This window comes from Triturus cristatus, chromosome 7 (genome assembly GCF_964204655.1).
Source record: "Triturus cristatus chromosome 7, aTriCri1.1, whole genome shotgun sequence".
NCBI classification, from domain to species: Eukaryota; Metazoa; Chordata; class Amphibia; order Caudata; family Salamandridae; genus Triturus; species Triturus cristatus.
The window spans coordinates 1,277,458,844-1,277,476,261 of NC_140590.1; positions in this window are offsets into that span (position 1 = coordinate 1,277,458,844).

Consider the following 17,418-nt stretch of genomic DNA (forward strand, 5'->3'; position numbering starts at 1 on the left):
TGGTTTCAGAGATGGGTGATGTTTTGGGGCGATGAGGTTTTCTTTAGGATTTTTAGGGTTCAATAATGGGTGGAGTTTAGAGTGATGAGGGTTTTTTTAGAGATCAGGCATGGTTGGAGTTTAGCAAACAAATACTTAATTACAGAGCACAACCACTATTAAGTTTCACTACTGACCTTGTTATCAGTTATTTTAATAATAGACATAGCCTCTAATGGAAACAGTAGTCATTCAAGTACAGAACAAACAGGAAAACAAAAGTAGGAGGTGGTGGGCACACACTGCCTCACACTCCAGCACTCAGTTTGCCCCGATGCATCATAATAAATGCGGTGCATGATAACACTTTCTTTGGTGTCAGGCTTTAGTTTTTCACCCTTGTTGGTGCAGCCAGTGCTGTGTATCTCTAGACACGAGTTTCAGGATAATTGTCCTTCTTCAGTAGAGGGCAACACTTTTTTGGGGAGTGCTGGAGATGCTGCCCAAAGTCTTCTCAGGTCTCAGTACCACTCGCTGGGCACAGGCGCATCAACCAGAGCTCGTCAGCTCGTTAGCTCAAGGGAGCCTTTTCAAATAGGAGGGGGGTGGGCACACACTGCCTCACACTCCAGCACTCCAGCACTCAGTTTGCCCCGATGCATCATAATAAATGCAGTGCATGATAACACTTTCTTTGGTGTCAGGCTTTAGTTTTTCACCCTTGTTGGTGCAGCCAGTGCTGTGTATCTCTAGACACTTGTTTCAGGATAATTGTCCTTCTTCAGTAGAGAGCAACATTTTTTTTGGGGGTGCTGGAGATGCTGCCCAAAGTCTTCTCAGGTTTCAGTACCACTCGCTGGGCGCAGGTGCATCAACCAGAGCTCGTCAGCTCGTTAGCTCAAGGGAGCCTTTTCAAATAGGAGGGGGGTGGGCACACACTGCCTCACACTCCAGCACTCAGTTTGCCCCGATGCATCATAATAAATGCAGTGCATGATAACACTTTCTTTGGTGTCAGGCTTTAGTTTTTCACCCTTGTTGGTGCAGCCAGTGCTGTGTATCTCTAGACACGTGTTTCAGGATAATTGTCATTCTTCAGTAGAGGGCAATACTTTTTTGGGGGGTGCTGGAGATGCTGCCTAAAGTCTTCTCAGGTCTCAGTACCACTCGCTGGGCGCATCAACCAGAGCTCGTCAGCTCGTTAGCTCATGGGAGCCTCTTCAAATAGGAGGGGGGTGGGCGCACACTGCCTCACTCCAGCACTCAGTTTGCCCCGATGCATCATAATAAATGCAGTGCATGATAACACTTTCTTTGGTGTCAGGCTTTAGTTTTTCACCCTTGTTTACCAGGATGCAATGGGGTGCACTGTGCTGGGATGAAAGGCAGTGTGCTCTCTCCCCCCTCGTGTTCAAAAGGGTCCCTTGAGCCAACGAGCTGACGAGCTCTCCTGGGATGCACCTGTGTGCTTGTGGAGAGGTACTGTGACCTGTGAAGTGTTGGACACCATTTCAGCAACCCCTGATGACATTTCTCTGCTCCTTACTACTTTTTGCTCTCTACTGATGACGGGCTAAACCCAGAAACACATGTCTAGAGATAACAGCACTACCTGCACCAACTTTGTTAAAAGACTACAGCAACTTTGAAAGTAAGCGTACTGCATTTACCAGGATGCAATTGGGGTGAATTGTGCTGGGATAAGAGGCAGTGTGCTCCCTTTCCCCCTAGGAAACCAAAAGTAATCTTGATTGTGTTGACACGTTGTGAATGTTGTTGATGCAGACAGCCGACACATGTTTCGTTGTATAAACGACTTCTTCAAGGCTGCTCAATAAAAAATGTACATACCAACACTCAATATTGTACTGGACAAATTTCATTTATGAGATGTAATTACACTGTGTATCCAGAAAAAAAGAGTAAGAAACACCGTGAATATTGTGATTGCTCTAACAGAGCCAGCTTTAAACCAATCGACCCAAAATTGTGTTATACTTCAGCGAATCCAGAGAAGACTTTCATAAAAAACACCTGTGATTACTTGAAAAATTGTGAAAGAAGAATAGAAACAGTGCAAGAAACAATTTTTTCATGCTCTTTATCATTTGAGAAAGAGCAAAAAAGAGATGACAAGGGAAAGGATATCATGGACGTCACAAAGTCCGTTTTTTTCGACTAATGGCTTTCCTACATTCTAACATTGCTGAAAATATTGCTCATATTAGCCGGCTGTTATTAAAACAATATGATGCTTATATGTGATGTTAGAGCAGAACGGGCCGAATATACGGGTTTTTAATACTAGCGTTTGGATAGCCAATGGATGGTAACTGTTTTATGACTAATAGAATCATGTTCATCTTTTACCAGAAAGGGTTGTAACAAATATAGACAATAATGTTTCTCGAATGCCCACGCTATTCTTTCGGTGGGCTTGGTTATGACACCATCGGGCAATGCCCCCTGGACATTATCATTTAAAAACCTTTTTGACAACTATTGGGGTCATGTTAAACATTTACAGATTAGGTGGGACGCGACCTAACGTGCTTTTCACATTTTGTAGGACTTGTATGGCAGAAACTTTGATGCTGCACCATTGTTTTCACTAATGAAGTCTTGGGGCTTGCTGTACTTTTATACGAGCGTTTCTGTCTTTTGACTCTCTACGCATTATAATGTATGCTTGAGGACAGGGCAATATTGGGGACTCTATAACTGTTTAAATGTAACTTCAGACTAATAGTGTCAGCGTTGTGTAGTTTTCCCTAACAGACTTAAAAGAATGCTGATTTGTCCAACATCTAGAATTTTTTTTGCTTCAGAGTGGTTTTCTCTTATAAAGAAAGTTTTTAATCTTCTCAGGACAGCAACCAACCGGCCACTAAGGCCTTTATGCTTGACCTCTTCTCTGCCATTAAGGAGGACATTCTAGAACTCCACTCCCAGCTATCTTCTGACCTTCGCGAGGTGCGGCGCGACGTGGTCGCTCTCAGGGACCGCGTCGCCACTGTGGAAGAGCATGACTTAGGGCGTGAAGACGATATGCATCAACTTCAGCAGGATGTCCTCCGTCTCAGGGAGCAAAACTTCGACTTGCAGGCCCAAGTCGAGGACCTCGAAAACCAGTCCCGACGGGATAACATTAGAATTCGTGTGGTGCCGTGGAAGGGTGAGGGGGATGATCTCCGAGACTATGTGCTTCAGCCTTTCCAGCAGATTCTCGGGGAGGAAACGGAGCGGGACATTCGGCTGGATCGCGTGCACCGGGTTGGCTTGCCGAGGGGCCCGAGGGCTCCACCATCGGACATATTGGTTTGCGTGCATGATTTTCAGCTTAAGGAGCAGATTCTGCGCAAGGCCCGTGAGCTTAATCCGGTACAGTTCCGCGGTCACCAGCCGGCCCTCTTCCAGGACTTAGCTGCCTCTACTCTGGTGAAGTGCAGGGAGTTCAAGCCCATCACTACTCACCTGCGCGAGAATAACATTCCTTACTCGTGGGGTCATCCCTTCCGTCTTATTTTTAAACACCAGGGCAAACTCCATCAGCTCCGCTCATTGACTGCAGCTTATGAGGCTCTGGGGCTGGAGCGGCCCTCCTCCCCGGCTGGGGTAGCAGGCGCGCTCGGATGGCTGGCAGCGGGTGGGCCTCTCCCCCCGGTCCTCGGGACCCGACGTGTCCACTAGTCTTCTGGAGCGGGAGGCGGCGGTTACTTCGGTGGCGCAGCTGACAGACAGCAACGGCGCTCCATGAACCTTCTATAGCTAGCATCAGGTGGACTTTCTCTTGCGGCGCCGGAGGGGGGAGGTCCTTGGCTGGGGGTGCTTGTCGTCAACTGTCCTGTGGGGGTTGGATGGCTGGTGCCCTTCGTGCCGAGGTGTCGTCCTCCTGGATTCCACGTTCCCCACATCGTTTGTTCTACATGACGGACTGTTGTCCCCTTTGGGGGCCTTTGGGTTCTGTGTTTTGCAGGGTCTTTTCTATGTTTGGTGTGTTTTTTCAATTCAATCAAGCTTTATTCGACAGTTGAGTCATAAAAGCACATTACAATCATAACATAAAACAGTTAATAAATTATCTAAAAAATTAAAATTAAAATTAAATCTCTAGACAACCATTGAATGCAATACTTAAAAAGCTGTTAAGCCAATCTAAAACCAATCCATTTTACTCTAATATTAATATTGACGTGGCGCAATTTTATGGTCATACTATTTTAATTACCAACCAGGATTAACTACATCTTGTAGATACTACAAGATGCAGATGTTTTAAGAGGAATTTGCATCATACCTCAGGGCTTTTGACCGTATACCCCAAGCCCACCCCAAAAACTTAGCCACAGCTATACAAGTGGGGAGAGCAGAATCTGTGCACAAGATACGGAGAGCTATGGCATATCTCCTAATGCCCAAAAGTCTGCAGATGGGCTTTATCCACATTTTTCGAGGTACTACATACATGGGACAAAAAAATAGTACATGTCCTACAGATTCACATGCCTCTACACATCTATAGCACTTATCGTTTTTGTTGTGTTGGTCCCCCCATCCGGAAGTAAATTCAGCAACGGGTAAAGTACCCACCCGTAGCTGAAAATACAACTTACGATCGAGGGTTTTTTCGATTATGTCCCAATACCTCTCTAGGGATGGGCGAACTTTTAAATCGAGAAATCGACATGTTAGATGGGTAGAGAGACCTTGTGTAGTTTCTACCTTGAATACCCATTCCCAATATATTGTTTTCAGCTTTTCCTTTGAAGGGAAAACAGCATTTAATGGGTCATTCCAAATATCAATCAGGCCTATGCTACCCAGGAGAGATTTGATCCCACGCAGCCAATGTATTTTGTGAAACAAATCAGATTTTATTACATCCATAAAGCCACTCCTATAATGGATAAGTTCTCCTGTGCACCAGAGCCGGCTCCAATAAAGTATTGGGCGAAGCTTCACGAGATATTCAAGTGGCTTTTTACCAAGGTCCAATAATAGAGGTCGTGCTTGAAGGAAGATTTGTAATCTTGCGTAAAAACGCATTTTCAAGCACCATCAGGCTGTTCAAATTGCCAAAACCCCAGAGCTCAGCCCCATATAAGCATGAACTCAAAACCATCATCCCATAGACTTCTAATACTGGGGAGATTGGTTTTGTAAATGAGGCTTTAAATCTGGAGAGAAGAACACCTGATTTTTGTTTGTGTATTAATGCGGCACGATCTAGTTGACAGCCTCTACGCATGTCTTTCTGCAATGTAATACCCAAGTATGTAAATGAAGTAACCTGCTCCAAGGGTAAATTATTCATATAAATCCTTCCCTTAAATGATTTATGTTCATTAAAGGACATGAACTTGGTTTTTTCGGTATTAACTTCCAGGCCCCTCACTTTGCAAAACTCTTCAAAGCACCCAAGTGCCTTTTGTAGACCACTTGGGGTCTTGGAGATAATCAACGTATCATCCGCAAACATGAGGATGGGGACACGTGACCCTGCCAATACCGGCGCGTCGGTGGGGGTCAGCGAGAGGAAATCGGCCACCCCGTTGACAAAGAGCGAGAACAGGGTCGGCGCCAAAACGCACCCCTGCCGCACGCCCCTGCCAACCGGAAAGTCCTCCGTCACCTCTCCCACACCCCCCCACCGGACCCGAGCGACATTACCCTAATGTAAGCGGATGACTACGGAGAGGAGTTCAGGTGCAATTCCCACTTCTCTCAAGACCTCCCAGAGCTTTCTACATGGGACCAGATCGAAAGCCGCTTTTAGGTCCACAAACACCGCATATAAGGCACCCTTTCCTAGGACCAACGTCTTCCAATATAAAATAACAAAACGGAAAACTTGGTCAATTGTACTTGTCCGACGTCGGAATCCAGCCTGCATTGAGCTAAGGATTTCCCGGTCTTCTATCCATGTTAAGATCTCATGTAGAAACATACGACCAATGATCTTCTGTATCGAGTCTATTAGGCTGATTGGCCTGTAATTACCCGCAACAGATTTATCCCCCTTTTTGAATACCAGGACAATTTCTGCTCCCTTTCACGAGGAGGGGATATCAGCTCCCTGGGCAATTGCATTTGCAAGACGCATAATATATCTACACCAGAGGTGTCTATCACTAGTAAACACATCTGCTGGAATTCCGTCCATGCCAGGTGCTTTACCCCCGGTCACTTTATCTAGAGCCCTTCCTACATCTATTGGTAAAAATATTGCCTTGTCGTAATAAACATGGCTAAAAGTATCACTGGAATTTTCTTCACAGGTTGCGGCATACTGTGGTTTAAAATAATCAACCCACGCATTCTGGGCCACGTTATTCTGTGGGCGCTCTGGAATGCCACCCCTATCCCATTTGTATATATCCCAGAATTGCTTACCATTCTTGCGCCTACAAGCATCAAGGAGATCCTTCCACTTTTCATTGTCCCACATTTCCTTTGCCTCTTTCAATGTCTTCCTATAATATAGCCTGGCAGATCTTACCAGTGTTGGATCTTTCATCTTAAGGGCACTGCCGAGTTTAGCCCGGGCTTTCCTACAGTCAAAATTGTACCATCCCACTTTGTTGTGATGTTTGGGGGTTCTTTTTGAGATAGGTTTAACAAAATATTTCCTCAAACCATCAAAAAGCCTGTTGTGAACTTCCACCACAGTCTGGCAGGAGCTCCAACCATCTACAGCTATACCAGGTACTTGTAATGCACCAGTTACTTCTTCATTAATCGCTGTCGTGATTTTTGGGTCTTCTACAATCTTGTCCCATTTTAAATGGCGCATGTTATTAGACACAGATTGTTCGGGCTCAAGGTTGCCTTGTTGGGATGCTAAATTACCAGAGAAGGACAAATTAAATAGTGAGGCAAGTGGATGATGATCACTCTCAGTTCGATTGATGACCTTCATATCTCTAAGATGGGGCCAGAGCTTCACGTGAACAAGCAAATAGTCTATTCGACTCGCCCTACGGCCATTGTCAAAGGTGTTCATTCCGAGTTTGTCTGACACACTTCTACCATTGGCTGCACTCAAGTGGTTGCCTATGCACAATCCTTTTAGCTGGATTGCTGTCCACCTTTTCACAGGCACAATCTCGAGGGCTGGAATTCCCCAACTGGCGTCTTCCTCTGTTGTAAGCTGTGATATATCGTGGCCCAAAGGCTCAAAGGAGGTATTAAAATCACCTGCTACTAGGGGTAAAGTGTTCAAGGGCAAAGAGTCTAATATGTCTTCCAGTTCCTTTATGACTAGAGACTTTTTGCCCCCCGGTAGGCCTCGTGCATACACATTAAACATTTTCAATTTAATCCCAGACTTAGAGATAATCCTTATTGATAATATGTCATCACTAGTTCTTAGTCTTTGGTTTACTCGACACCCCAAATCCTGCCTTATCCATATAGTTAATCCGCCAGACGGGCGGCCTCTTATACTTTTTAATGCGGGGGACATAAAAGTTGAGGAAGCCATTACAAAACACAGGATCTAATGACCAGGTCTCTTGAAAGAGACATACATCATATTTTGTTATGAAACCCATCCATTCGGGGTAGGCAATTTTGGGGCCTAAGCCTGCAATGTTCCAGGATATTATAGACAGTGGGCCATTCTCTCTATTTTTCCCCTTGTTGATGTCTAGACTCCGCAATGGAGCACTTAGACCATCCCTCTCTGGGTGAGCCAGATTATCCTTAATAATAGTGCCCATATTGGATTTGGTGCCATGCTCGTTATCTCCTCCTGCACCGCTTGGAGGGTATAACGGACACCCCACTTCTTTCCCCAAAATTAATGGGCTTGCCGCTCCTATCTGATTCAGGTCAGTTGTTATTGACCCAACTAACGGGTTTGGTTCATTACCAGATCTAGCGACCTCAGTTATGTTTAATTGGTCTTCCCCTTTCTCGAGGAGGGTTTGGGTTGGTTTAGTTGTTATGTTCCTATCACCAAGATGGGCTGGCCGTCAGTCACAATCTTCCAGCCCAGAGGACCTAGCTATCCCATTCTGTACATTAGACCCTCTGTTATTCCTGGCACAATTATCAAAACCTCTTTGACCACGGTCATCTGGGGTGGGCTGTTGGTGTTCACAGTAGAAAAAGGACAGGGGCAAGGAAAGAATGGGGGTACACGAGTTTGACTTCTGCCAATTACAAATGTGTTCCACTGCCTTCTTATCCCTGAAATTGATTATTATACAATCTCCCACTATTGTTTTGCTCTTGGGGCCTACCCAATCAACTCGTCTTGCAAAGAGAATTTCATCGGAAACGTGCTGGGGTAAGGGGCGATTTAAATTAAGCCAAAAAACGCACTTATTCTTCAATTCCCTATAGTCCTCCCTTTTGTCTGAGCCCAATGGTTTAACCCCTGCCAGTATCACCACGTAAAGTGTGGACACAGGTGGGAGGTGTATACTTAGGGATTTTCTTGCTACTGAAGTTCTAAGTGCTTCCCTCCCCGATTGCCCAGCTACTGAGCTTCCATTAGCTGTTACCCTCCCTGCACTCACTGTGTTACATGCAATATTCTTTTTAGTGACCCGGGATTCCTGCCCCAATGATGGGGGGTTGAGTTTAGCTACAGTGGGAGTGGAAGTCGGAGCAACAATAACACTTGTAATGCATTTGTCAGGCAGCGTGCCAGACGATGTAACAGACGCCTGACAGTTACTAGCACTTTTTAAACGAGTCTGTGCTGATGCATGTGACAACTCCAAACGTACCAATCTATTTTCTATTGCATCCAATCTATCATAGATTGGAAGACATGTTTTAAAGAAGATTGATTCTTTCTTTCCCCAAAAGTCATCTCCTAGGTCTTGCGACAGCTCTTTAGGTGGAATCAGAGGGGGGGGGGATGTTGTTCCTGCGTCTCCAGGGCCAGGAGTGGGTTTTCCCGCGGGGGCAGGAATCATCTCACAAGCACCTGCGCGAGAATAACATTCCTTACTCGTGGGGTCATCCCTTCCGTCTTATTTTTAAACACCAGGGCAAACTCCATCAGCTCCGGTCATTGACTGCAGCTTATGAGGCTCTGGGGCTGGAGCGGCCCTCCTTCCCGGCTGGGGTAGCTGGCGCGCCTTCGCGGCAGTGTAGATGCTCGGATGCCTGGCAGCGGGTGGTCCGCTCCCCCCGGTCCTCGGGGCCCGACGTGTCCACTAGTCTTCTGGAGCGGGAGGCGGCGGTTACTTCGGTGGCGCAGCTGACGGACAGCAACGGCGCTCCATGAACCTTCTATAGCTAGCATCAGGTGGACTTTCTCTTGCGGCGCCGGAGGGGGGAGGTCCTTGGCTGGGGGTGCTTGTCGTCAACTGCCCTGTGGGGGTTGGATGGCTGGTGCCCTTCGTGCCGAGGTGTCGTCCTCCTGGATTCCACGTTCCCCACATCGTTTGTTCTACATGACGGACTGTTGTCCCCTTTGGGGGCCTTTGGGTTCTGTGTTTTGCAGGGTCTTTTCTATGTTTGGGGTGTTTTTTGCTTCTGGGGTCGGGGTGAGGGGAGGGGGTGGGGGCAAGGGTTTTTTTGGGGAATGTGTTGGGGCTCCGCATCAGTCCTCATTGGGGTGGGGATCTGTTTGTCCCCGAATTATTGTCGGTAGGTCTGCCTCCTTGCTCTGGGTTCTTGCGCTTGATAATTGGCTATTCCTCCCTTGTCTTTCATGAGTAGGAGTCTTAAAGTGGTGAGTCTGAATGTTCGGGGCTTAAATAATCCAGTTAAACGCTCCGCTATTCTATCCCTCCTGGAGGGCGCGGGGGTGATGTGTGTTTATTACAGGAGACTCATCTTCTCTCTAAAGATATTAAGCGTATGAGGGATCGGCGGTTCCCTCTGCAAGTGTGGTCTTCTGGGGCGGCTAAGAAGCATGGGGTGGCAAATCTTTTTAGTGCCCGTGCTCATTAGAAGACTTTCGCCCAGGTTGCTGACTTGAAGGTGGAGACTTCTGGAGCTTCGCGTGCAATGGGGGGACATGTGCTTCACTGTGGGGTCAATATACGCCCCGAATGATCATCAGGAGTCTTTCCTAAAGATGGCCTTTTCTGAGGTGTTGGCCTCACCTGATTCCCTGATATTAGTGGGGGGGGGCCTGAATGTGGTGATGGATGCGGGTCTGGATAGGTCAGGGCAGCGGTCATATCAGGCGGGTGCTCTCACGCCGGGGGGGCAGACGATGGTTGAGTGAGGGCGGCCTGCATGACGTCTGGCGCATACAGCACCTTACCGAGTGCGATTATACTTTCTACTCGGCAGCGCACAAAACTTATTGCCGCCTTGATAATTTTTTTGCCTCTACCTCCCTTTTGCCATGCCTGACGGATGCAACCATCACTCCCCGCTCCCTGTCCGACCATGCCCTCATTTCTGTGCAACTCAACTCTCCGACGGTCCGTCCCTCTTCGTCTGGATGGCGCCTGCGCGATTCTTTGCTCAGTTCCGACTCCACGGTTACTCGTATTCGCGGTGCGATCATTGCTTATTTGGCGGTTAATGATCAGGGGACTATGTCTGTGGCGGCGGTTTGGTAGGCCCTCAAGCTGGTGGTACGGGGGGAGTTCATTGCGCGGAGCTGGAGCGTGAGGTGGGGGCCCTGGAGTCCATCCATAAAGGCACCGGAGCGCCCATGGCGTGGAGAGCGCTTGAAACGAAGCGGTGTATGCTGAAACACCTGGATCTCGACAGGGCCGAATATGCGCTTTTGCGTCTGCGGCATAAATTTTACCTTAGCGGGGATAAGGGGGGGCGTTTATTAGCCCATGGGCTCTGAGCGAGCCGCAGTGCGCGGCGTTCCAGTCCATTCGGGACGCTCGGGCGGTGAAGCGGACTACTGACGCCCTTATTGTGGATTCTTTCTGGCAGTTTTATCAGCGCTTGTATACCAGGGAGGCGACTGGTCCGGCGGCACGAGAGGCCTACCTTGCCTCCTGCCATATCACACCGCTGTCCGCGACCTCTGCTGATGCGTTGGAGTCTGCCATCCGTATTGAGGAAGTCATATCGGCGATAGCTCGCCTTAAGGTCGCCAAATCGCCTGGCCCTGACGGTTTTTCCGCTTTGTTTTTTAAGACATTCTGTGCTGAGCTGGCTCCACTTTTAACGCGTCTTTTTAACTCTTTTCTGGAGACGGGGGAGGTGACCCCCACTATGTCGGAAGCTGCGATTACGGTTATCCTTAAACCTGGGAAGGATCCGAGGGACTGTGGCTCGTATAGGCCAATCTCCCTCTTAAATATCGACGCCAAATTGTTTGCGGGCATTCTGGCGGCTCGTCTCAGTCCGCTGATGGATGGCATCATAGACCCGGATTAATCAGGGTTCATTCCTACGCGCCAGGGAGGGGACAACACCAAGCGTCTTCTCCATCTTATTGACTTGGTCCATTGGTCTCGGACCCAAGCTTGTCTCCTTTCCATTGACGCCGAGAAGGCCTTTGATCGGGTGGACTGGGACTATATGTTCGAGGTCCTGCGTACTTTTGGCTTCAAGCAACACTTCCTTCGCTGGGTGCACTGTCTCTATGTCGCCCCTAAGGCTTCGGTGAGGGAGAATGGGTGCCGATCTTCCCCCTTTCCCATCACTAGAGGCACGAGACAGGGGTGCCCCCTGTCTCCACTGTTATTCGCGCTCTATATGGAGCCCTTTGCCCAGCGCATACGGTCGAATCCGGATGTCGAGGGCCTTAAGTTCGGCGCCGACATTCATAAAATTAGTCTCTATGCGGACGATGTTATTCTCTCTCTTACCCACCCACGCACCTCTTTGCGGTATTTGATGTGAGAGCTCCACGACTTTGGATCGGTTGCAGGATTTAAAGTCAATTTTTCAAAACCGCTGGTGCTTAACCTTTCTATCCCTGAAGAGGAAGTCGGTGATCTGCAGCGGGACTTTGCCTACCAGTGGGTGCACTCTGATATCTCCTATCTGGGGATTCGCTTGGCCTCATCGGTTGTCAAAACGGCCCACCTTAATTATAAATTATTGGTGGAGCAAACCACTAAATCGCTATCTGATTGGTCTCGCCTTGGCCTGGCCTGGTATGGGCGGCTCGCGGCGGTCAAGATGACGGTGTTGCTGAGGGTCCTTTACTTGTTTCAGATGCTCCCTGCGCAGCCGCCTTCAGGTACCATCCGCAAGTTGCAAGATCTGCTTAATAAGTTTTTATGGCACAATAAGAGGCCAAGGCTCGCCTTATCGCTCGTTACTACGTCGAAGGCTGCCGGAGGGTTGGGTTTTCCGCTGTTGAGGGCGTATTATCAGGCCTCTTGCCTCCGATATATCACGGAGTGGAACCGGCCTTCCTCTAGCAAGCATTGGCTTTTTATGGATCGCGGGTTGTAATATCTGGTGTAAGCTTTGGCTTCCGCGGAAGCACAGGGTATGGGGTCTCTATTCATCCCCGGTGACTTCTCCGACTCTTAAGGTGTGGGATCAGTTAGTGAGCTCTCGGGGGTGGACCACGTTCCCCTCCCCTATGACGCCTATCGTGGACAACCCCAATTTTCCGCCGGGATGCGCGTCGCCTGTTTTTCAGCGCTGGCGTGACGATGGCTGTAAGAGAGTGGGTTCCCTATTGGAGCCGGATGGAGTGATCCCTTTCGTCCAACTGCGCAAAGACTATTTTGACCTGCCGTCCACTGACGCCTATCACCACACACAGCTTGCACATTGGGTGACCCTCCCTCACAACTTTGCCTTGATGTCCCGTCCCTTAACCGCTCTTTAGCACTGGTTGATTTACAAGAAAGATGATCGGAAGCTCATTTCGGAACTATATGCACTGATAATGGCGCGTCCTACGCAGCAGAGGTCGAAGGCGCAGGTTCGCTGGGAGACTGAGCTGGGGCGTCCGTTAACGAGCAAGGAGTGGGAGCAAGTTTTCTACCGTGTCCACTATACGGCGTCCGACACGGCGGGGGCTAAATGTGCCTATAAAGTGGCGTCATAGTGGTACTATACTCCGGCGCGCATTCAATCTTGGGACCCTACTAAATCCGGTCTTTGTTGGCGGGGGTGTGGGCAATCTGGCACTCTCGTTCACTTTCTGTGCCGCTGCCCGAAGTTGGTGCGGTACTGGGCGGCGATCTTGGATGACCTTGACGAGGCTTTTCAGATTAAGCTGCCGCGGGAACCTGCGCACACGCTGTTAGGTCTCCCTCATCCCAAGGGCTTTCAACTGCGCACGATGCGGGGTAGGCAACTGGCATTGACGCTGCTTGCGGCGCGGCATGATCTGTTCGCGCAATGGGGCTCTCCGGCTGCGCCAGATCCGAGGGACTGGATCCAGAGGCTCTGGCATCTGCTGGCGATGGAGCGTCTATCACTCAGAATCGATGGGAGGGGTTCGGACTATGTGAAGATTTGGGTCCCCTTTTTGCGACTTCTGTCCAAGGAGGTGCGGGAAGTTACGTGCCCAAAATATTTGCAAATTCTTCAGCTTATCCCACTGGAACCGGCAAGGGGCACTGGGGAGGTTTGATTACACGTTGATCAAGACTGTTGACTCTCAGGGCTTCGGGGTGGCGGGTAGAGGCAGATGCGGAGAGGGAGGGGAGGGGGGCGAGGGGGTTCATATGTTTTGTTTTGGACTCTTCTTTTAAATCTGTGATACGCGAGCGCATGCCTGACAGGCCTGGCCTGTGTTCCATCTTTTTATTGCGGGGTCGCCCTCCGGGCTGTAGACCTGTGTGCTGTGTATGGCATATTTTGTTTCGCTCTGCCGGCCAACGGATGTAGGCAGTCGAGCTGTGTACTTTGCAGGTGTATCACTTAATAAAAAAGATTGATTCTAAAGAAAGTTATTATATCAGTCACCATATTGATATGTTCTCTCTTTACTTTAGTGCTTATACTCCAAATTGAAGACACTGAACTTTAGCCATATTTTTAACGTGCCGACTGCTATTTTATCTTCACTTTTCGACATTGGAAATTGTTTCAAAGGTATGCATCATAAGACTTTCTGAAGCTATATATACTATATACCTGGTATATATGGGTGGCGATTCAACTATTAGAGATATACTGGGGATGTGATTTCCCTTTCTTAGTACTAAATTTGAATTACCAGCTTTGAACGGCTGGCCTTATGACCTGAAGGAGAATAAAATATTGTCCCAATATTATGGTCGTAAGGGGTACCTAATTGAAGCACATGTTTTTCTTTTTAATTTCTTCTTTTGATTTTACTATTTTTCTGGACTTTTTCTAAATTTGTGACTTCCATGATTTCCTTTCCCCTTTTATCTCTTTTTCGCTCTTTCTCAAATGATAAAGATCATGAAAAAAATTGTTTCTTGCACTGTTTCTGTTCTTCTTTCACAATTTTTCAAATAATCACGGGTGTTTTTTATGAAAGAGTCTTCTCTGGATTCGCTGAAGTATAACTACATTTTTGTAACACAATTTTGGGTTAATTGGTTTAAAGCTGGCTCTGTTAGAGCAATCACGATATTCACGGTGTTTCTTACTCTTTTTTTTCTGGATACACAGTGTAATTACATCTCATAAATGAAACTTGTCCAGTACAATATTGAGTGTTGGTATGTAAATTTTTTTTATTGAGCAGCCTTGAAGAAGTCATTTATGCGACGAAACACGTGTCGGCTGTCTACATCAACAACATTCACTACGTGTCAACACAATAAAGATTAATTTTGTTTTCCTGTTTGTTCTGTACTTGAATGACCACTGTTTCCATTAGATACACAGAATGATGCTATGTCTATTATTAAAATAACTGACAACAAGGTCAGTAGTGAAACTTAATAGTGGTTGTGCTCAGTAATTAAGTATTTGTTTGTTATGTGTATGGGAAAAACAAATGTCCATACTAGTTAACACTGGGTGAGTGGCACAGTGTTGTGCATTGAGCACACCCTTCTACAGATTGTTATACCTGGACTTTTTGGTAAACAGTACGGAGGTGCTGGCTGGTGCTTTGTTACCACTGCCATTCATGTTATAATTGTTATGGTTGGAGTTTAGGGTGGTGAGGTTCAAAGATTAGTGAAGTTTAGGGGGTACTGAGTTGTTTTTAGGGTTCAGGAATGGGTGGCATGTATATGTGTTGAGATTGTACGGATGGGTGGAGTCTAGTGCTGGGGAGTGATTTTTAAGGTTCAGTGATGGGAAGAATTTTGGAGTGGTGAAAGGTTTTTAGTGTTCAGGAATGGGTAGAGCTTAGGATGTTGTGGGGTTTTAAGGGTTCAGGGATAGGTGGAGTTTATATGTAGAAAGGGTTTTTAGGGTTCAGGAATGCAAGAGTTTAGGGCTGTTGAGGGGCTTTTGAGGCCATGAAAGGGTAGTTTTCAGGGGTGGTGAGGGATTTGCAGGGTTCAGGGATGAGTGGAGTTTAGGGGTGGTGTGGGATTTTAATGGATTAGGGATAGGTGGGGTTTAGACATAAAAGGAGTTTTTTAGGGTTCATAAATGGGTGAAGTTTAGTGGTGGTGAGGAAGTTTTAGGTTAAGAGATGGGTAGAGTTTAGGAGTAAAAAAGGGCCTTAGGAATTCAGCGATGGTTGTAGTTTAAGGGTCACTGATGGATGTAAGTTATGCATGGGGAGGCGCCTTTAGGGGACAGAGATGGATGGTGATTACGGGTGGTGAGAGTCTAGCGAATTACAAGCATCCAAAGTAATTGATTGACAATGTAAATTATATAAATCTGAAATAATGTCCCCTGACGTAAAGGATTGAAATAAATACTTTCAACAAACCTTTTTCAGAAATTTAGACCTGCCACCATTTCATTTACATCTTAAAAATAAGTATGCAGAAGCCATCTTTACAAAAAAGACTTTCCATGAATTGGTTTCTATGAAATGGTAAGTAAATATCATTCATCCTGAACATTTTCATTAAACTATTTAGATTAAATGGTTTCTCACTAATGGTATTACATAAAATAGTTTCTCTATGAAATCACATACAACTGCATCCTGCTACAAGCTATCCTTGTGACTACATTGCAAAGGGGACTCTTCCTCAGGCCCATTATAAATATGTTCAAAACATAGTTGTCTGTTACAGGTGGACCCTTCCTTTTAGCAAAATGTTTGACATTAGCCCTTTTGGACATTGCACTACAGGAGGAGGAGAGTGAGGGAAGCTCTCCCAAAGAGCAAACTCCCCAAATCAGTGCAGATCTGACGCATATGGGAAACTGGGAAAAGCCAAGAGCACTTATGCATATTCTGACAAATAATTTAAGGGCTTTTCAATGGGGCGGGTAGCAGAAATTGAATACATTGCCATACATCCTTAAGTAAATTGCCACATTATAGGTCCACATAAGCAGTGGTCACCCTTAGAATCAAATAACTCAGTTTGGTGGCAAGTCTCCATGTCAGTTCATGTTTTTCTACTTTGAGACCAATATGGTGTTAGTCTGTTTTTTGTTTTTTCAGGGGGAGTTGATTGAGGTTAAAATGTTCCAAGCAAAATCTCGACACCTATGGCCAGATTCCAGGGGAGTCTTTCCTCATGGTGTAAGCATACTGCTAGAAATTTAACAAGGCAAAATGAAGCTATTGCAGGTCTTACAAATGTTTCTTGCAAATAGTTAAAGAATTATCACTTAGGTGCCGATTCCGATCCTGTAAAACCCGGGTACGACTGGTCGTACGGAGCGTATTCTCCGTCCGACTCGTACCCGGGAAAACCACCTTACAAACCCGCAAGTACGATTCGTACAGAAATACCATTTCCGTACGAGTCGTACAAGACACCGACCGGCAAAAAAGTACCCACAATTTCGATCCGGAACATCGCGCACGTGACGTCCGGACGGAGTCAGGCAGTGTTTTACGGACCAGCAAGTACGATCCGTGCCCACGTCACTCCGCAGCGCTCATTTTTTACGGCAGCCAAAAACTCCCGGGAAATTGAGGACGACGCGAAGAAGGAGCACCGGTACGCGACGGACAGCCATGGACCTCATCCTACGTGTCATCCCGGCCCTCCTAGCCTACGACCTGGTGCACAGAAACCGCCGCAGAAGGTCAGAACAACACCCAGGGGAAAGGGGGGGGGCCAGGGGCAGCAAACATAACCTCCACCCAAGTAAAAATGTTAATATGTCCTGTACATACATGACCTCCAGGGTCTGGTCACTTCAGGGGGGCGTGTCCACCAACCCCTACGTACCGTTACAACGGAAGTGGACGTGGACGCGCACCCATCACCACGACAATGGTGGTACAGACCGTAACCACGCCCCCAGAGCGTGGGTACGGCCCGTACCACCATTGGAGTGGTGATGTAGGGGTAAGCGCCGTACCCACGCCCTCAGAGCGTGGGTACGGCCCGTACCACCATTGGAGTGGGGATGTAGGGGTATGTGCCGTACCCACGCCCTCAGAGCGTGGGTATGGCCTGTACCACCATTGAAGTGGGGAGGTAGGGGTACGCGCCGTACCCACTCCCCCAG